Source organism: Spermophilus citellus (genome assembly GCF_964194105.1).
Source record: "Spermophilus citellus genome assembly, chromosome: 3".
In the NCBI taxonomy this organism is placed as follows: Eukaryota; Metazoa; Chordata; class Mammalia; order Rodentia; family Sciuridae; genus Spermophilus; species Spermophilus citellus.
This window is the reverse complement of record NC_138184.1, coordinates 58,455,732-58,478,699: the sequence shown is the minus strand read 5'-3', so window position 1 is coordinate 58,478,699 and position 22,968 is coordinate 58,455,732.

Below are 22,968 nucleotides of genomic sequence, written 5' to 3'. Positions count from 1 at the left end.
AATATTGAAATGCATAGTATATTATGATAAATGGCTTTCATTTTCCCCCTCTTTCCTATCAATGCCTACTTGCTTTACTTACTGAAATTGTTGGTAGGTTATATGACTGTGGATGTTATTTCAGACTAGCAAAGAGAGCATTGCAAAATAAGTGATATAAAAAAAATTCTGTGGCTCAACAGAATTCTTTAATTTTATAACCAGTTGATTCAGGGGCTATGTGGATATAACCTCTCTCCTTTCAGAAATCATTTGTCAGTGTCAACTCTCCCAGCTCAAAAGCATTTGAAGAAAAGAAAATTCATTCACTGGCAAATAATTTAGTAATGAGTCAGTGAAGACCTGGTGCAATAGGAGATCAATTTAGAGGACGATTTTTATGTCTCTGGATAATGAACTAATCTGTTTCATGATTCACAGGACTGACTACAAATATGTATTTGCCACTTCTCCTTTCAGGTTATTTTTGTAGAGCAGGTTTATTTCTTAAGTTGTGTTTCCTGGTTACCACTTTTTAGAAGGGCTGAAGTCTGCATGAGTATTGAATGTGGAATGTTGATCTAGTTTCAAGTGGCAAATTGCACTATAATAAAAATTGCAACCCAAATCTTTTCTGCATATTTACAAGATGCTGGACCATTCTGTGCACAGGCCCACAGTTCACTTTTTATAGGATGTTAATCCTGAGGCAACCAAACTTTCTTGAGTATTGCTTTCATCTGCAAAGAAGGTTCGACTAAAATCCTGTACTGACAGAAGGGAAAAATGGCCATCTTGGTGTGGTGCAGCAAGCTATATGTTTATTCTTCGTGACTTAGAATTCCCAACGTTGAGTTAAAATGTAAATATAGGCCAGGCACGGTGGTGCGTACCTGTAATCCCAGTGGCTCCGAAGGCTGAGGCAGAAGGATCACAAGTTCAAATCCAGCCTCAGCAATTTGGTGAGAGGCGCTAAGTGATTCAGTGAGACCCTGTCTCTAAATAAAATACAAAATAGGGCTGGGGGATGTGGCTCAGTGACAATTGTCCCTGAGTTCAATCCCTGGTACCAAATAAATAAATATAATATCTTGGAGTCATGTCATTATGACATTCTTACGTAAGCTTACTGTTAAACAAATGACTTAACAAAATAAGCCTGGACACAAAGTCTGAGCTAAACTCAGTTAAACTGAGGTCAAAGGGATTGTCTAGGGTCTGTTCCCTGATTTGGAGATGAGCTAGAAAAAAAAAGGGGGAGCAAAATATCTGGTTAACAGAGAGAGTAGCAAGTGACGGGGCAAATTAAGCAATGCTGTCCACACCTGTCATCGTGGACACACACCAAGGGGCAGGTGGCTAAAAGGGGACAGGTGTCTCCATTCAGATTCCCGTTCCCACAGGTGGCACACCTGATGGTCTGGGTGCACTTACTCACTAAAGAAGAATGTGGCCTCAGAATCCTTCTCCACTCGGAGATCCGCCAGCTGCTCCCCGCTCCTCCTTCACACGTGGAATGAAACACTTTCCTCTGCTGTGTTCTTTAGAACACGAACGATCCCAGAGTAAAAAAACAGAGTCCAAGCGCCATCTTGAGCTGCGTAGGAAGGACATCCTTTAATTGATACAGGGAATCGCCTGCTGATCACAAAGCTCTCAGTAGACAGTGTCTCAGGAAGTCAGCTGGTCCACCTTAAGACAGTTGCCTCCTAAGCCACAGAAAGAGTTAAGAGATAACTCTTAATACCTCTAAGATTTCTTAGATAGGAAGAGGAGGAGGAGGAGGTGGAGGAGAGGAAAAGAGAGAAAGGGAGGCAGAGAGACAGGTAGGCTCGTAGGCATACACACACACACACACACACACACACACACACACACACTGATCACTTATCAGTGGTTCATGCAGACAAGAGATAATGACTATAACGATGCCTTTGACTTTGTAGGCACGATTGCCTCATGGAACTTTTTATGCAGAGGAAGATTTTCAGGTTTGTTCTTTTAACATTTGGATTTGGGGAAAATGTCCTGCAGCTATCCAGCTCATTGATCGTATTCTCTTATCCACAACTTATATTCGGGTGTTTATGAAGTTCACCCTAACACAGATTTTGTTTTTAAAGCACCATGAATTCTACAACTGGAAAATCCTCAGAGATACCCATTAGAGAACATGACTTCAAATTAAGAACCATCTAGCTTTGCTCTGTTCTTTGGGGAGGCAAAACATCTCAGAATAGCTAAATATCGTATCTCTGCCGTGTCTCCCCCTGGAATTTCTGACTTGGGGACTGAAGTAAACGGTTGGGGCTTTGGCTCTTCTTTTCTGCTGTTCTGGATTTGAGATTCTCTGAGGGAAGTACATCTTGATCTTAAGGGTAATTCATTCTCCCAGGGCAGAGGCAATGGAGGATCAAACAGAGCCTTCAGTCTTCTGAGGAACAAATAGAAAATGCCAAGAGTCTCTCTCACCCCAGGCAGATTGATGGCTCTATGTCTGGTGAATCTTGAGATTAACATTGTCCACCTACTGTCTGGACCTGGCAAAGGCACAAGATTAATGTCACCCCAGGGGCAGCCTGCACCGGATGTTGGAAATACAGACCTCACCTTTAACTGGGCTGTAGATCAAAAAAGCTTTCTACTTAGACAGACCCTGGGAAGAGATGTGCAAATCAGGGAGAGATATCCAGGTCCAGAGGGAAAGCAATTCCCCGAAGAACTTAGGTGGGAGAGACCACAGGCATCTCCTATCTAACCTGGGGCCATGGCTGGCTTCTGATAGTTGGGAGTAAAGTCAAAGAGGAGGGCAGAGATTTGTCTGCCGTTACAGCCTTCGGGCATTGATGACAGGCCCAGGGGTCACCTTTGAGATCCTGGCAGGAGAAGCCGGGTGTTTGTTTACCATCATTGAGTTCCCACTTCAATGTGCGAGTTTAAAAACTTGCTTTCGCGGAAAGAAGTTTAAAGGGTATGTTTGAAGTGATCATTTACCATCTCTCTTCCCCCAGAGCAAAACATTTAGATGATTTACCTCCACGGAAGGGAGGAGGGCTAAGATTAATCATAAAATGCACTCTGCTGAAATAGGAGCACGCATCTGGCTGCCATCCAGAACAGGAGTGGCCAGTGGTCTCGACTTTTTGACTGCAAGGGTCACAAATGGAGAGGGGGCGAGTTTCCCAGGGGCTATAATTCACTCCTGGTTTTGACTCACTCATTCTTTGGTTCCAGTGTTTATTATTCTACATTGTTGATTTATTTGCTTCATATCCAAATATCCCTCTTTTGTTCTGAGCTTGGCATTAGGCTTTAAAAACCCTCTGTTAGAGTGGAGGCCGGGGGCAGGGTGGGGCCTCACCTGACACTTCGCCTTGACGTTTCATTGACAGCCAGACTCAACTCTTTAAGAACAGGAATCATCAGATCTGATCATGCCTCAGTGAAGATCCCCCAGTGGCTGCCCATTTCATTTAACACAACATTCGTACTCCTTCTCTGACTTCAGTAGCTTATAGGAGTGAAGTCTCCCCTCCTGGACTTTACATCTGATCACTGTGCCCAATGCTAGCTGTGTGATCTCATCTTTTTGCACTTGGGGACTTTGCAGTTGGATGTCCCCTCTGTCTGCAACCCTTTTGTCCCATGTGTTCGCACAACTGGATCCTTCTTGTCAGTTGGCTGTCAGCTGAAGTGTCATTTCCATAAGAGGCCTTCCTGAGACCCACGCGAGTTCCAGTTCTAACACTGTTTTATTTACGTGGCAACACGTGTCAATGTCAGGTGTCCTTCTGTTTATTTACTTCTCATTCTCTCCCATTAAAATGCTAGCAACCTGAGAGCGATGGCCCGTCTGCCTTGTCCACTGCCGCCACCGTGCACCCAGAGTGTCGCAGACAGGAGTGTTTGTTAACTATGAGTGAATGAATCCAATGTGCACTTCCAAATCTCTCATGGATCTGTCTTAAGATGCAGGTTCCTGTTGCTGCTGGAGACTCCGAACCAGGAAATTGGATGTGAATCCTAAGCATGTTTTCTTTCTGTATTTATTTATTCTTTCTGTATTTATTTATTCTTTCTGTATTCATTTATCCGCAAGTTATGTACATGTATTATGAAAATCTTAAAAAGGATAAGAAATAGAAAAAGAAATGTTTGAAAAGTCATTCTCATTTTGTTGATAGTAAAATGAGGCTTGTGTTCTTAAGTATATTAATAATATTCCATATGCTTCGTTTTGAAATCTTGATAACTGTGCTTTCATACCATCAGCAATATCTCAAGATTCAATAGATATGGATGGCACCAATTAGGAACAAAAAGAAATCTAATTTTTTTTTGACAATTGCTTTTTTTAACTTTAGCAACATCATGGCAGATCTAACTTGGTTATAGTTTTTAACATAAAATATTGGCTTCGAGTATGAAAAGTGTTCTGCCTTTTTCTCGTGGTTCTTGTGATTCCTTTTGTATTATTTGAAACTGGAGTTTCGTTGTAGGCATTATCTTACACAGGCCGTTGTTCATTTTGGTAGCATTAATTTAGTTATCATTAGATAATATAATTACAAAAAATGACTTAAAAAGTACCTATAACTTTTTTTTTTTTACCAGTATAAATACATGAGGGTCCCTCTGTGCAGGATTCCATGTTATAGAACTCATAAGTGGTGCCACCCTCAGTTCTATAATCTGAGGGTGATTAATCCAGGATTCGTGGGGACAGCATGGCGGATGGGTGCATTTGTATATTTAATGAACTTGAACTTTGCAGGTGGAAATAGAAGATCAAGGAAAAGTGATACAAGATGGGTTTGGAGAAAATAGGAAAGCATTAGATAAGAGTAAAGAGTTTTGCTTTATCCTAAGTACAAAGGGTGTTTTGAGGGATTTATGCAAAAGAGTCATATAGTTATATGTTTTGTGAGTTTTTTGGTTTTGGTTTTTACAGTGGTGGGAGTGCCAGGGATTGAACTCCGGGGCACTCAACCACTGAGCCACATTCCCAGCCTTTTTTTTTTCTATTTTATTTAGAGACAGGGTCTCACTTAATTGCTTAGGGCCTCACTGTTGCTGAGGCTGGCTTTGAACTTGATCCTCCTGTCTCAGCCTCCTGAGCTGCTGGGATTACAGGCGTGCACCACTGCACCCTGAGTAAGTTTTATTTTGTTCTGTTTCAGAATGCTTCTTTTTATTTTATTTCTTTTAAACCAAGATATAGTTGACAAATAAAATTTGGATAGATTAATTATATCCAAGATGGCGTTTCATGCATGTATGCATTGTGAAATGTCTAAATCAAGCTAATAAATTAACACATTCCAGTGTACACTTATTTTTGTTGCGAGAACAGTCTACATCTGCTCTCTTAGCAACTTTCAAGCACACATAGCACATCGTTATTAGTGATAGCCATTGTGCTGTAAGATCAAATTTAGCAGGTTTGTGCTCTTAAAGGATGGCTTGTATTGCCATGTGGAAGGGACATTAAAGGGGCCGACATTGTAGTAGTTTGCATAGTGGAAATAGGCAGATACAAAACGTATTGGAAGCAAAATTCACAGGATTAGGTGTCAGACTGGACATAGGGTGGGGTTAAAAAAAAAAAGAAAGAGAGAAATCTTTGCTGATTAATGGCTTGCGCGTGAGGTATAATTCCCTATGACCCAGGATTCAGATGTAGCCATTTTTAACAATTATTTCCAAGGCCAGCTCATTGTCATCATCTGCTGCTGCCCGCAGAGTTTGGCCAGGGACACTTTTGAGAGAAATCTTAATTATGTCAGAAACATATTGAAATTGACTTAGAGACCCTGTCAAACCTCTATATTCCGATATCTTTGCTTGAAAGTGAATGGAGCACTTACTAAGGAGAGATTGCATCCAGTTTTAACTTTTTTTTTCCTCCCCGCATCATAAGATTGTCAACATCAGTGCATGACTGGAGAATAAAAAATTAAAAAATAGTGAGAGCAACTATACATGATAACCATTCCCTTTAAAAAAGGGGACCGTGAACAAAGACATCTTGAATAACAGAAATGAAAGTAAGAAATGTCAAGTATAACTAACGAGTCCTAATGTGGCCCACTTATTAAATATAGCCAATTGCAGTTTGAACACGTCTTCTAAAAATACAGAATACGGAAGTGACTTATCTGCACATTGGACTTGAAACCTTGGCAACACGTGATTCTCTGGGTGGTGCTTTCAGCTAAGAATCAGATGGCCATCCTGTGAAGTGCAGCAGCGTCTTGTCACACTTTCAGTTAAAATGAGCTCAGAATGTAGCCTACCAATCTGGTGCTGCCTACGAGGTCCTCTTCCACAAGCTGGGGCTTTGCAAGGGGGCCTTCAGGCATCCATCTTCATCCTGCATCACTTAGTTAGACTGTTCTGAGCAAGCGACATTCTGGGAATTATTACTACCAGTGATAATACACGAGTTCCTAGTGACTTTAGATGCTCTCTGAATCCCTCTATTCTCCCCTATAGAAAGTATTAACTTGAAATCAAAATCATTAATAGTTTGCGTATAGCTAGCAGGAATGTTAGTGTTCTGTTTGTCTTTATAAAAACAATTTTTCAAATCAGTATCATTTATAATATGCTGTCAGCAGGCCACATTTTTTTTTTAAAACATACACTCTAAAATGTTTGCATAAGCAATTTTTTCTTCCAAGGGAAGGTTTTAATCAGGAATTTTCTCTTCCATTTCCACATACTTAAGAACTTAGTAAAAATGATCTGTCATGATCATCTCTGAGCCCTTAAAACTACACCTCTTTTTTTTTCTCCTTCCACCACATCACTACCTCCTCTCCTTCACCCTTCCTCGCTCTCCCATCTTACTACCTTGTCACCACCTGGTGTCTCCACACCTTCCTCTCAGTCTTCTCTAAGCAGTTTTTCTTTGAGCTACTCCATGTGTCCTGAGAAGGACCTTCTTTCTACCTGAAGGTTATGTACATATTGGGGACTCCAATACAGAAACCAGAAATATCAGTATTGGTAACAGGGTGTCTTCCAAGCATATAGGAAAAGTCCCAAGGTGGCTTATGGGACTATCTGACTCCATCTCTCCAATATTTTATTCACTCATTCAGCTAGCAAATATTTATTGAGTTCCTATATTCCAGGAATATGGTGCTTAAGGGCAAGGAAAAGAGGCAGCAATAATAATAATAATAATAATAATAATAATAATAATAATAACAACAACAACAACAATAACAACAACAACAACATATATAACCGTATAGCTTCAATGGTAGAATAAGTTCTTATGGGAAAGGTGAGTGTAATGTCTAATCTAAATTGCCAACTTGATTGGATTAAGAGATGCTTAAGATTAAGAGGTTTCTGGGTGTGTCAGTGAGGGTGTGTCTAGGAATGATTGGCATTTGGGATAGCCAATGGGAGAGGAGACCCTCCCTGAGTGTAGAGCCCCATCCAATAGGCTGGAGTCTTGGATGGAATTAAAGTTGGAGGAATAACAGCAGAAGATGCAAGTTCAATTCTTCTTAGATGGGTTCTTGATGGCTTCTGTGATCGCCTGAGGACTTCAGACACCAGCTCCTTCACTCTTCTAAAGCAGACTCTGCCAGGGATTCTCCAGGGAGTTTCCAGAAGCCTTAGGGTCTCAGACTGGGGTAGCATCATGGATCCCTCTTGTTCTGGGGCTTCACCCTCTTGGACTGGGCAGCTGCTGGTTCCTCCAGCTCCCCAGCCTGCAGAGGGACATTGTGGACTGTCCAGCTTCTGGTTGGGTTAGCTAATCTAGTGAGTCCCCTTTTTATAATCACACTTCCTGTTGATTATCTTCCTCTGGAGAACCCTGACTCATACAGCGAGGGTCCTGTGGGGGTCATATAACAAAGGGAAAAAAGCTATCTTGGTCACATGTTGGGGTCAGACGTCTCTGGAATCGCTGACATTTAAGCTGGGACTTGGGGATAGAGGAAGGGGGTTGGAAAGGCAGAGGGCAAGGCTTGGTGGCCTGGGCAGATGGGCAGAAAGCCAGGCTGGCTGAAGAACTCAGTAAGCTCAAGGGAGGGTCACACAGTGGCGGTCAGGGTGTCTCTCCGTTGTGCAGGACTCTAAAATTCATCCTAAGGATTCTTTTTTTAAAAAATTATTATTATTTTAAAGATAGAGTGAGAGAGGGGAGAGAGAGAATTTTTTAATATTTATTTTTTAGTTCTCGGCGGACACAACATCTTTGTTGGTATGTGGTGCTGAGGATCGAACGCGGGCCGCACGCATGCCAGGCGAGCGCGCTACCGCTTGAGCCACATCCCCAGCCCCATCCTAAGGATTCTGACCTTAATCCCGAGAGCCCCGAGAAACCATTTGGCAGGAGACGGACAGCATCTTGCACCTCTCAGCATTTTATTTCCCCTTAAAACTCCCTCGCTTTGATGTTTGGCCAATTTCTGCAGCGGTTTTGGCAGCCAAGGGAGTGGAGATCAGTACCTGGGATTAGTGCATTAGCTGTAATTAGAGTTTGTACACTCACACTCCAGGCCAGGGAAACACACCAACAGTGTAGCACGGCCCTGGGGATTGAAAAGCCCACAGAAGGATGAGCTGCCTGGGCCTGGGGAGTTTCCACCGGGAGCTGTGACAGCAGCCATCAGCCCAGCACGACTTCTCGCCTTTATCATGTTTGCATGATAGTCTGTGAAGCCCTTGAAATATTGCAGCCTTGATAAAGTCTTCCAAAAGCACATTCAGATCAGCAAATTCCCTTTCCCTCTCTCTCTCTCTCTCTCTCTCTCTCTCTCTCTCTCTCTCTCTCTCTTTTAATCTGGAAGACTTCAGTGATATCCACACCAGCAATTAGAGATCATTCCTTTAAAAATTCAGCACACAGACCATATTTTGACAAAGCTCAGCACTTTTCTCGCCATCGTGTGTGTGTGTGTGTGTGTGTGTGTGTGTGTGTGTGTGTGTTTTAAAGTTCACTTACCATGGGCTAATTAGAAACCACTTATATAGAAAGGGTACCTAGTTCCTTTAAAATCTGACACTGTTCTGAAGCTAACTACATATCCAGATCAAGCAGGAAGGGATGTGCATAAATAAAAGCAAAATCCTTTCTGGTTTGTTGTCATAAGAATTCTCAACCTGGAGTTTAAATTTAAAACACACCAAGCGGGGGCACCTGTAATCCCACCACTGGGGAGGCTGAGGCGGGATGATCACAAGTTCGAAGTCAGCCTCAGCAATTTAGTGAGATCCGAAGCAACTCAATGAGACCCTGTCGCAAAATAAAATACAAAAAAGAGATGGGGATGTGGCTCAGAGGTTGAATGCCTCTGGGTTCAATTCCTATTTAAAAAAAAATCACACCAAAAAGATTGAAAAACTATTTTAAAGATAGCTGTTATGAGTTACTTTTTTCCCAGAGTGCCATCATTTCATCTCCAATGATCATCCCAGATTTTTTGTGACGGCTTTTTTGTGATGTACGTGGATTATGCAAGCAGTCTCAGATGCTGCAGTTATGATATTCTACCAGGAGGTTTACGAATTCCCTGTTCCACTGTCGTCTTCACTCTTTTAGATTCTAAAATCGATCCCCTTTGTGATGTCCATAGAGTAATGGTGGTTGATGCTCAAGTAATCTATTTAGCTCCAATCCAATGCTGAAATATGCTCACCATGATTCTGGTTTCACAAGTTGGAGATTATTTTTATTTTCATTCACACTGTCACAGAACACAGAGCTAAAATCAGCTCCAAGGATCTGTCTTGACCCCCCTTCTTTAGTGGAACTGCTAAATTATAGCTACTTGGGAATCTAGCTCTACTTTAGCATCATTAAATAATTCAGTAAAGAGACTAACAGAAAGATTGTGAAGTGATGGAAAAATGTGTGTGTGTGTGTGTGTATAATTTTTTTTGAAATAGTGTAGAATGGTAACTGCATATTTAGATTGTAGGAATTGTCTTAAATTTTTGTTTTCCTTCCTGCCTTCCTTCTTCAAAAGGACAAGAGAAGCCTACAGCTGTGTAAGTGACACAAACTTGGGTCCACGGTGACTTCATCTAATTTCACATAAAAGAATCATGTAGTGACAACCAAAGAAATTGAAATAGTTCATGAATTCTCTAAAAAGTGGTTAATGGAGACATCATGTAGCAGTACATCTGCAAATTTGTTTCCCCCTCCTTTGTTTTTTATTTGGGGAGGGTACCGGGGATTGAACTCAGGGGCACTTAACCACTGAGCCCCATCCCCAGCCCTGTTTTGCATTTTATTTAGAGACAGGGTCTCCCTGAGTTGCTTAGGGCCTCACTAAGTTGCTGAGGCTGGCTTTGAACTCGAGATCCTCCTGCCTCAGCCTCCTGGCCCCTGGGATTACAAGCATGTGCCACCATGCCAGACCCCTTCTTCTATAGCTATTTGTTCTTGTCCACCATCTCTGTCTCATTCCTGTCTCTACATGTCTTTGAATTTCACCTACAAACTCCCTCTGTCTGGATCTTTCTCTTTGCATTTTGTCTTTGACTCCTTCATCGAGTTTGCTTTGCCTCTCACATATTATATTTCTCTGGCCTCCTCATTTTTAGGCAGCGTGAGGAAGAAGTCTTACTCCTTCACGGTACAGAGTACAGGTTGGGTAGGGAGTGGATATCATCTACCACGGTACTTTCCTCGTGGGCATGTGCATGTGAGCCACCTCAGGGACCTTGTTAAAAAGCAGAGTCTAATTTAGCAGGTCTCAGATGGACCCTCAGACTCTGCATTCCTAGCAAACTCCCAGGAGAACCTGTTGCCAAAAGTCCTTGGTCCACACTTTGAAGAGAGAGAGCCCTTGGAACAAATCAAGTGAGAGACCACGAGACAGAAGTCTTGGATGTAAAGAAAGTAGCTAAACCATGGTTGTAGACAGTTTTTCTCCGGGATATGACCAAAGGATCTGACCAGAATAACATAGAGGAGAGGAAGTGAATTGGGGGTTCATTGCTTCAGACACCTAAGTCCACAGACAGCCGACTCCCTAGCTCTGGGGTGAGGCAGAGCACCGCATGGTGGAAGAGCCTGGTAGAGAAAGACAACTCAGGCTGTGGCCATGGAGGAGGAGAGAGACCGGGGACAAGAGCACCCACACAGAGATAACCAGGGACAAAATGTAAACTCCCAAGTCATGCCTCCAGTGACCCTCCTCCCCCAGCCACACCCTACCTTCCTACCATTATGACCCAGTTAATCCATTCAAGTGGATTAATGCACTGATTAGGTTCAGGCTCTCATAACCCAAACATGTCACCTCCAAACTTTCTTGTTTGTCTCCCACAGGAGCTTTTTGGGGGGACCCCATAACAGCCATAAACTCCCAGAAGATGGTGACGATGTCTGCTTTATTTGGGACAGTTCCACATGACCCAATACACAGTCCACCCTGTTTAGTATTTCTCTCTGCATTCTTGATTTTTGGCCTGATGATCTTGAACACAGCAAGCTCCGAGTGTGTTTTCCCTTGCCCTCCCGTCTTCTCTGAACACTTGAAATGGGTGAGCAAGGCCATATCTCTTGAAGCAACCCCATTTACTCCAGACATTCATCGGGCGTGTGATTTACTCTGAATCCAGAGGCACCGAAGCGCTTTGGTGTGACCCTTGCAGTCTTCAGAGATTCATCCTTCACCCCCCAACTACACTCACACCCACGCTTGGCCATAGCTCACTTGTGACAGGCCACTTTGGGTCTTAATCACGGGCTCCCAAAGCTTTAGTTAACATAGCTTTATCCGTGAACTTAATCAGCAGGCTCTCCACTCCATCATTTCAGCCATTGATCACACAACAGCCACTAAATCATACAGAGCCCTGGCTGATCCCTGAAAACCAGGGCCCATTCTCCACACTGAGCTACAAAAGGAAACTTTCTGGATTGCATTTTAACCTCTTATTTACCAGTTTCATTTGAACGGCATCATCTCTGAATAACTCTGTAATGAACAGTTTGGAAAACATTTTTATTCAATAACGAATGGGACACCTACGTTGTAGTTTAAGGAGGCAGAAATTTGGAAGCATATGGAATAAAAAGTAGAATCATTTTTTTCCTCCTAATCCCACTCTCTTCTCCAAAGATACCCATGAAATATATCTTTCCCCTGGAAATGTTTTATTTACATTTTACATCTATGCAGATTGTGTCAGACAGAGTTACTGCTAACCAGATATCCACATGCTTTCCTAATCCTAGCCTTCTCACAGCCTCGATGAGAAGGGATGTATACTATAGCTGGGGATGTATACCATAAACAAAAGTGTCATTCTTCATTGCCAGGCTGATGCATGTGACAGAGTGAGTTCCCCATGAGCTTACTTAATTTGTTGCAAACACTGAGGAGGCTCCATCTTCCAGATGGTACGGATATAATGAAGTAATGGAGGCTCCATCAGCCTGGGGCTCTGAGTGACTGTGTGGATTAGAGTTCCTCTCTCATTTTGCATTTCAGAATTACACACACACACACACACACACATATGCATGTGAGCAAAACATACCTTTATTGTGTTTTATGACTAAGGTGTCAGGATTAATTAGTTACCCAGAAAATCCAATCATAGGCTAGTATATATATCTGTAATTATGGTTATTTTAAAAAATTCAAGAGGATAGCTGGGTGCCGGTAATTCCAATGGCTCAGGAGGCTGAGGCAGGAATATCTCCAGTTCAAAGCCAGCCTCAGCAACTGTGAGGCGCTAAGCAACTCAGTGAGACCCTGTTTCTAAATAAAATACAAAATAGGGCTGGGGAGGTGACTTAGTGGTCGAGTGCTCCTGAGTTCAATCCCCAGTAACCCCCACCCTCCTTCCCCCCCCAAAAAATTCTACAGGAACACAGTGTACACATTGATCTAACGCTTATTTTTTCCACTTAACCTTTCTAGATCCAATCTCATCACCTATTTTAGAGTGATAAAACTATAGCCTTAGAACCAGAATTTGACATGTTAACAAACATCCACCTAATGTAGTCTGGAAAAATTTATGTATAAGGTAAATATTGAATATATACATGTCTGCCAGTGTGCATATGCAAATTCTTAGCATTTAGTTGTCTGTAAATCTAGTTACAATAATTGTGTATAATTTTAGATGTAAAACATTATGACAGCATGTGAGTTGGCTTTCCATTACTATAACAAACACCTGAGTGTAATCAACTTATGAAGAGGAAAGGTTTACTTTGGTTGAGTTTTAGCTGTTCTTGTCCACAGTTGGGAGCCCCATTGCTTTGGGCCAGGCAGAATTTCATGGTGGGAGTGGATGGCAAGTTCAACCACTCACTTCAGAATGTGGAGGGGACAGTGGTCCCACAATCCCTTTCAAGGGCACACCCCCTTATCTAAAGACCCCCCCCACACACTAGTCTCCACCTCCTGAAGCTCCACCATCTTCCAATAGCGCCACCTTGTGGAACAAGCCTTTAACACATGACATTCACCACTCAAAATAGAGAAAACAACAGGTTCTTGAGAGACCAGAATAGCATTCTCTAGTAAATTTTTTTGAATAAAATGTTCCCAGATTAAAAAGAGGAGGAAGCCTCTTGGCTTTTAGAAAATGGCATAGAGAAGCATACGTTTCTAGATGATCAAATTTAGGAGACCTAATTCTTGAGAAAGAGTCATATAGCATGAATCACAAAGACGTCAATATAAAAGTTACAAAAATGACCGAAGGTATACCTTATTCTAATTTTCAGTGATGATAAGACAGTGTGTTACATTTTTTAATGGAAATTTTAAAGAGGTCAGAGTCAATTAATCTAGGGATTATATTGCTGGAACACACTGACAGTCTGGGAGAGTTAATTGAACTTTTATTTATAGTCCTGATCAGTGAGGTCAGGGAAAATTTTTGCCATCTTTTTAATAAAGCTTTGGATAGATTCACTCCCTCTTTTTAAAAGGCATCTCTGCTTCATTAAGATGTGAGTGGTTGGCGCTCCCTGCAAGAAGCAGAAGCTGATGGAGGAAGTTCTATGTGGATGCTGATTGCATTTTGGTTGCCCAGTATCATTTCTTCTCCTCACAAAGCATCCTGATTTGGGGTGGGGGGCGGGGGAGAGGAACTCCATTTTATCCTGCTTTCTACATTTTTATTTTACATTATTTTAGTTTTTGCTGTGTAGATGGGACAAAAAAATAAATTGTGTGTCTTTCTCATTATGGAAGTAAAGGGGTGCTGGAAGACATCTTATGTCAATTCTTAATTTTTTTCCCCATTGGGGTAGGGAAAGTGAGAGAGAAGAGAAAGTGAAGGCCAAGATGAATCAGACGTGTGAAGATATCGCCTGTGTGTGCTCCTGGGCACCCACCAAAGGGCAGAAGGCTGACCTTCACGTGTTCTTCTCCACAGCCTAGAGTTCTGCTTCTTTGGGGTACCCAATGGATCCATCTCAGCAAGTCTGTTACTGTATGTCTCTTTTCTAGGTTGTCATGTAGCTTTACTTCCTTTACTAGTAAAGTTATTTCTGCTTCTCTGCACTTCTTCATATTTTTATCCCTTCATCATACTAGGATAGAAAAAAGAAAGGAAAATGCTTTGGCTGTGTTTTGCATAACCAGACTGGATGCAATTCCGTTGTCTGAGAAAAGAATGTTGTAAGACTTTGAGGGTTTCTCTTCATCTGCATGTTCTGCTCACTGTGGGCTACCTTGTTTTGCTGTGAGACATGCCTACTGTGCCCGGATTATGTTATCTGCCCCAAGATTTGCAACGTGGGCCCATCTGGGGTTCTCTCATGTTCTGCATGTGACAATGATTTTGTTCAGTTCTCTGCATCTAATTAGTTTTCTTGTATTCTCTTCATTATCCCAACTGAATTCTAGGTGGAGCTACACAACCCACAACTATTTAAATGGTCTTCCCTGTTGTGGATGCAAAGGCCAAATAGCTTTAAGCATTTTCCAGTTTCCACACTATCTCCCCTCTCTCCTTCCTTCTTTCTCCCCGTACAACCTCCTCTCAGATTTTATAATGACAGTAGTGTTAGCTATACAGCACATACAAGAATACTCTATTGCTAACTGTAAAACCACTGAGCTGGCCACCAAAGGCCACGATCCTTGGTGTAGTACACATGTCTAGCATTTTGCAGCAGAGCAAAAGATGTCAGAAATTCTCATTCTGTGCATTCTGCAGAGACGAGAAGGTTATACAAACGAAAGGTCTCAATAAACATGATTGACGCCCTGGGTGGTTTGTGTGATCAGTTTCTGTGATGAATGACAAGCCACTCAGAAGAATCTGTTAAAAGTGGAGACAGGAACCTCGAGGGTTCTATTAGATGGTGCTGCTTAAATTCGGCTTTGAGCATTTCCTCATGAATCTCATTATTAGCTCTGCTTCTGATGTGTTTGGGCTGTCTGAGAAGAAAAATTGGGAGGCATTATTATTTGGTCCAAATAAGTGGGAATAAAGAAAAATTTATTTAAGAATGTCATTCTCAACACCAGAAAGTTCAAGATGAGTTAATGCAATTTCCTTATTCTTCAACACAGATACTGGGGAATGAAAAGACCCGCTCAAGTAATCCAGGCATTGCTAGACAAATCTGATCCTTTGGTCTCTAAAATCAGTATCCTTGCCAATTCTTTGAAGTTCATGATTATGTAATTTTTCCTTAGAAATATATTTTTTTCTGAATCCATTTTTGATAATTTTAATAACCTCAGCAAGTGTATATTCATTCACATCTTTACAAATTCTAATTATATGCAAAGAATTAGGTTTGTGCTTGTATGGGGGAGTAGGATGGCTGCATTCTTGTGTTGCTGTTAAAACAATGACCAACTTAGTGGTGTGACACAGCACATATTTTTTTAAAATATCACCGTTCTGAAAGTTAGAAATGTCACATTCGTGTTTAAGAGATTGGTTTCGGAGCCCAGTAATCAGCTCAGTTTGAATGACAATTATGTGACTTTGGACAACTTCACTGTTCTCTGATTCGATTTCCCCTTCTATAAAAGGTGGCTATTGATATACTTGCCACTTAGGTTTGTTATGAAAAATATAAAAGTTAATTCATATTAAATGTTTGAAGAAGTGCCTGGAAAATTGTAGGTGGGAAGGAATAGAGAGAGAGAGAGAAACTTCTTCTTATTCTAATAGCGATTACTACATAAGATGGAGCAGTTGGTTTCCTGTGTGGGAGCTTAAGTGAGAGTTGTCTGTGTGTTCACATTTGTCGAGATTTTTCAGTAACTAGAGATAGCCTCTGACAATGAGAACTAGGAGGGAATGAGTTATTTCTCCCCATGTGTAAATGTTTCTACCAAGTGGCATGTCACTGAGGCCATCAATGGCTCAAACCAATCTCTGCCCCTTGAAAACATTTATTTACAAGCCTCCCCTGTAACCTTGCAGCTAACCCTTAGACTCTGAGGAGCATTATGGTTTCCCCACCAACCCCTCACATTTTAAGAGGGCTCAGAGACCAATGTGGCTATGCTGTGAGGTGGGATTAACTCTTCTCCTTGCATTGGGAAAAAACACTCACCATGTGGCTCTGCACAGAGTGAGTACCTCAGGGGATTAGCACTGTTAGCCTCTTGGGCTCTCCAGATCCCTAGGCTGCCATCTTTCTAAGGGGTAAAGCTCCTCTCTTGCAATTTTAAATCTACTGCGTATCTTAAATGTCACCCAATTATCCAATGAACAAATTATTTCTGACATCTATTATGCTAATTCATGAATCCTCTTGTGGAACTTTGGAAGCATTGGAAAGGCTGGCTGGAGAACCGCTTGACTATGAACTCCTGATTAGGGCGTCTCCAATGCTCCCCTGATTAGCATTCTCCACCTTGAATCACCTGATCCTAGAGTCTAGGTGAGATTGAATTCATATGCGCACAGCTATGCATATAACCCATTAAAATATTTTCAAGTAAACTGTGCACAGTGGAATAAATGGTAAAGTGATGGTGTTAGGGAGCAGCACACTGGGAGATGACAGGTGAACTTTGACTCTTTCGTGCTCTCCTCCTTCCCAAGATCTCCAAATTCTCTTTCAGCATGAATTCCATCAGCATCAAAATGTACTCTCAAATCTTCATCAGAACAAAATGTTACCTTGACTGTGCATCTCCTCTAACACCTCATTTCTGTGCCATAACAACCTCAACTCTCAATTTCTCATGCTCCCTTTTTATGATCAAAAATTATTATTTTTTTAAATTTCAAATATACCTTGCACACACACACACACACACACACACACACACACACATATTTTAAAGAATAAAAATAACCCGGATGTCCATAAATCCACTTTCCAATTTAAGAAATACAGCCTCATTCCTATCTTTGAACCCTCTCTCTCCCAGCCAAGTCCCCTCTCTTTACAGCTCCCCAGATGAGCATATTGTCATCTTTGTGCTGATCACCCTCTACCCAACTTTGGCACTTAACGTTTTTAAGTGTATTAACATGACTAGGTTGGGAAAGACTTAGAGAGGCAGCAATCTGGACGGTGCACTAAGAAGACAGTCTCGTGTTTGTCAGAGGAAAGACCCAAGGGAAGAAAAACTCCCAAGTATTTCTAGGTCACCGTCTGGCTTCGGCTTCCCTGAAAACTTACAAGAATCCCTTTTGGAGAAGTCAGTGGGCAAGGTTAGGAGAGGGCCAGGAAAACACAGGGCTCCCCACAACTGGGACATGTGGACTAGATTCTGAAGTCAGCAGACGAGGGCTTCTCTGTATATGCTGCTAAGCGAACCGTGACCTCCCTTGGAGGAGCATGTCAAAGCAGAAATGTTCTGTTTGACGCAGTGTCTTCCAGATGGCAAAGGCGACACAGGAGAGCAAGGGTTGTTAGCACATTGCTCACGCTGGTCAACACCGTGAAGTCTGGGGCAGTCTATCCTTAGATCAGAATAAATCCGCAGCAGGGACCTTGGCCTGGGAGCCTCAGGATTTCTCTGCCCATAGTTACACTGATCCAATCTAGACTTGTCGTCCCCTGTGTCCAGTATGGATGACCTCCTGGGACTCTGCCCTTTGTGTCTTCTCCAGTGATTGATTCTATTATCTCAGTTCTTCTCCTTCCTTAGTTCACTTTCTCATTTTTGATAGAACACATCCTTCAGTAGCTTTAAAGAGCAGGCACATTGTTTAAGAATGTGCCCATCTGAATGTGATCCTTCTCCTCTCGTACTCAGTTGATAGTTTAGCTGGGTGTGAAATCCTAGGTTGAAAATCTTCTTTCTGCCAGGGCTGCATTGAGGAGTCCTAAGTCATTCTGATAGTTTATATACAACCTATTTTTTTTTCTGCCTATTCTATCCGAAAACTTACAGAATCGTCTCTTTATACCCAACTATTTTTACCTTTGATGTTGGGTACTCAGTGGACTCATCCAATCATTTTCCTTCAGAAAATTTTTCTGACTTATTTTGTTAATGATTTTTTTTGTCTCTGTGGTTTTCCTTCTTTATAGCACTCATTTCTTGTGATTTTGTCTTTCTTTTCTTCTTGTTTTCTTTCATGTTTACTTTTTTCCTTTTCTTTCTGAAGTATTTCCTCAATTTGAGCTCCCAACCCTCTACATATGTTTTTTTTTTTCATTTTCATTACTGTGCTTTTACTTCTCAAGAGCATCTTCTTTTGCTTTTTGAAGCAATAGCTTCCCTAATCATTCAAAAAATATTAAAAAAAAAGTTTTGGGGAAGCATACTTGTTCACAGTGTCTGGTTTTTGGGTTTCTTTTTCCTAGATGCACATTTCAGTGACATTCTTCCAAATGTCTTGGCCATGTGCTCATGATTAAAAGGGAAAGATTGAACTGGATAAACTAAGTGTGTGGGTGTGGGTTGTCAACTTTGAGGTTTACTTTGGGGGAATCTTCGCAGGTCATTTTGGATGAGCCCTCAGTGTAAGTACCTTGAGGTTCTTTCCCCTTGATTTGGATGGGATTCCCAGAAAGTCTCCCACTTTCCTGTGTCATGATAGAGGGCCTGGATCCCTGTGATCCTAGAGCCCAACCGAGAAAGAGGGATGGTCTCTGCATTCAGCATTCCTTAAGTTTGTGGTCCCTTAATACACCGTGGTTTTAGTGTGGCATGCACTCCACCAGGGAGATAATAAACCTCCAACCTCTTATGGTAGGGGAGGGACACAAGTCTATTAAGGAAGAAATTGATTCTGTACCATTGTTCCCGGAGCCAAGTACAGGCCACATGGGAGGGTCTCAGCGTACATAATGGCTTGATGAACACACACACACACACACACACACACACACACACACACACACACGGATAAGGCGTAGACCATCAGCACCATATTCTCTATTGTCCTCCATATTACGCCCTCTCTCTGGAACTGAGGTAGGGACATTTCAGATCATTGAAGACAGAGTTAGGGACATTTCAATTCATTAAAGACTGGCAGGGATCACCGCCCTTGTTTTGGGTCTGTTTCCTTTCTTCTTCTGTATGTACCTTTATCAGAGCTTTAGAGAAAAGATTCATCGGCTTGATAACAGGCATTTAAAATCACAGAGCTGAGGGGAAAAAATCGTCAATATCAGAAGAATCGAGGAGCAGTTCATTCCAAAACATTCGTCCAGTTTGCAATCGACAAACCCCAAATGACGAGTATTGAATTTCTCTGGCCAGCACCCCCAAATTTGCAAAGAGCTCTGCTTCTTCTCTTTCCATTTCCCGAGGCTGCCCTAGGGAGGGAGCACACCATGAGATTCAGCAAGTGCCCTTCACAGGGTTTGGCCCAACCCTGGAGTCTACATTAACGCTGGACATTTTCATTTGTTGAAATATCATTTGGGGATCCAGGGAGCACGGAATTGAAAACCAGGGGATTTCCGACTGCCTCCTTGGGGAGGAGGCAGTTCCTCTTTAGGTTTTTGGGTTGCCCAAGGGTGGGGGCGGGGCAGAGAGTGTTGGAAAGAACACCAGGCGGGCGCAGGGAGTGGGTCTGGAGAGGCGGCCTTGGCTCTGGGAGTCAGGGAGTCCCACCTCCCACACTGTTGACACAGCCCCGCTTTATCATGTGTGGAAATCACATTTTGGATTCCCAGCCTCATTTCCATGTCTCTGATGACTGAACCTGTCTCTGAAGTGAGTTCAACTGGGCCGAGATTAAAAACCAGATCAGTTCAAAGAGCACTTGAATCTAGACACCTGCTCTGCGTGGCCAGTGCAGCAACACCCACCTCTTTTTAGTTTCTTTCTTTTTTTTTTTTTTTAGTGTTTTAAGAAGCCATAATTAGCTTGATAAGGATTGATACAGTTTTGTCTTTGAAATATTCCAAGACATTGTATTCACATAGATTCTGAGAAGCTACTGTAACACTTGCTGTTCTACATACTCCAGATATTGTAGCAAACAAGAAGAAAATTTGGAGGAAGGTAAAGATATTAAGCAAATAAATATATTGAAAATCCATTTTTTTTTAGTTCCAGGGATTGAACCCTGGAACACATCTCCAGCTATTTTAATTCTTTTTAATTTTTGACACAAAGTCTCACTGAGTTGCTTAGAGCCTTGCTAAGTTGCTGAGACTGGCTTTGAACTTGTGATCCTCCTGCCTCAGGGCCACTGGGATTTACAGGCATGTGCCACCGCACCTGGCAAAAATACAAATACATTTTTTTCCAAATATTTTTAGTTGTAGATGGACACAGTAACTTACTTACTTACTTACTTTATTTATTTATTTATTTACTTGTTTTTATTTATTTGGTGCTGAGGTTGGAACCCAGTGCCTTACACATGCTAGGCAAGTGCTCTGCCACTGAACCACAGCCCCCAAATACTTTTTAATTTTTTTGGTACTGGAATTGAACTCAGGCACACTTGACCACTGAGCCACATCCCCAACCCTTTATTGTATTTTATTTATAGATAGGGTCTCACTGAGTTTCTTAGAGCCTCACTTTTGCTGAGGCTGGCTTTGAACTCACAATCCTCCTACCTCAGCCTCCTGAGCTGCTGAGATTACAGGTGTGCACCGCCTCGCCTGGCTCCAAATACTTTTAAAAATATTTTTTTAGTTGTGGATGGACATTTCTTTTATTCTTTTATTTATATATGGTGCTGAGAATTTAACTCAGTGCCTCACATATGTGAACCAAGCGCTCTATCAGTGAGCCCTCAAATAAACTTTTCTTCTTCTACAGTTGTTCTGGTGGGGTCTTTCAGTCACAGCTGTGAAAAATCTGACTAAAACAACTAGTAAATTAAAGGTGTATGTTGTCAACTCGAGAGCAACCACAAAATTATTTTATGAGATATAAAAATATCTTACCTTTAATTTCTACTATAGTAAATATCAGTAGGATCTACCCTACTCTTTACATTCCTATGTAAAAGTTAAAAGGGATCCTGCGACCAAAATGGTCTACAGCTGTTGACGCCATTGTGAAGCCCCTGGTAAAGAATTTGTGTTTTATTCCAAGTGTGATTAAAAGCCTTTTAAGAGTTTGAAGCAAGGGGAGGAGATAACCAGACTTTTTTTTTCTTATATACATGACAATAGTGGAGTGCATTATATTCATAATTATCCACTCACAGCACAGTTTTTCATAACTCTGTATATAAAGTATGTTCACACCAAATGATGCCATTATACATGAGCTCTCTTATTTTTTTTGCATTACAATTCTTAATACACCTTGATACCACAATTTATCATATCTCTGTTTGTATATAAGGTATGTTGGCCTCAAATTCACATGTATTTTGTATAATGATGACTGTCTCCAGACTGACTTTTTATAAACACATGTGAGGAATGGGTTACAAGGAGCAAGAACTCGGGCAGAGGACAGTCATAGGTTGCCACTCACATCCAGTTCCCATGCTGGAGGCTTGGACCCAAGAGGTAGTGATGGAGATGGAGATCTATGGATGGATTAGAATGATTTTTGGGTGTTGAATAGATTGTATTTATGGATGACCTTGGAATGAGGGTAAAGGATTCGTCAAAGAGAACACCTAAATTTTTAATCAACTTCATTGATTACATTTCATACTTTTAAAGTCTGCAGCGAGGTGAGTATAGAAAGATAGATTTGGTGAAACTACCACCATAATACAGAAATATAGAATGTTGTTTTTATCAATCCTAAACAATTTTTGCATCCCTTTAATGACTTGTAGATTTTTTCCCCTGATGGCAACTGATAAAATAATGGTACAAATCTCTAAGGTACAGTCATTAAAGAGGAATATATTTAGAAACACGAGTGGGTGGGAATTAAGATTTCTGGCACTAGTTTCACAGACTGTTTCCAATGGGTATGTTTCATATCCTCCAAGACGACTTCCCTATCCGGTTGCCCTTACTCCTGTCCAGCTGGTGGAGAGCCCACCTCTGTCCTGAGGTGGCCCACTGCGGTTCCCTCTGTAGCTCACTCACATGCTCCTGCAGTATAATGGCACTGAAATTCCCCAATCCAGTGAGCTCTTAAGAACCACGACAGAATATTCCTTCACGGGATCTGGCACTTAACCAGCCTGCAATAAATGCTTGATGAATAAATGAATGTGAATGATTCTCACTTGGCTGAAGTTTCCCATGATTGATGACATTTTCCATAACCGACTAGAATACAGGAAAACCTACATGCCCACCAGTCGCATGTGAGCTATTGTTTCATTGGTTGACTGATAGACATTTTTCTGGATGAGACTCTGGCTCTTTCCAGGCAACAGATAGTATCCAGAAGCTGTCTGGCTGGGATGGAAGTGCGCTGTAGGATTATACCGATGATAACTGATCCACAGAGATTCCAACTTCTTGAGCTCCTAAGGCGAATACAAGACCACCTTCAAAATAGGCTCCACCCATATTTTCTGTGACCTGCTTGAGGTCTTGCAGAGATATCTCCTTTGGGCAGAACAGTGATTAAGGCGTCTGTCCCACATTATTTAAATTGAAATGTATGTGTGATAAAGTGCACATTGCAACTTTTCTATGTATTTATCCATGTCACT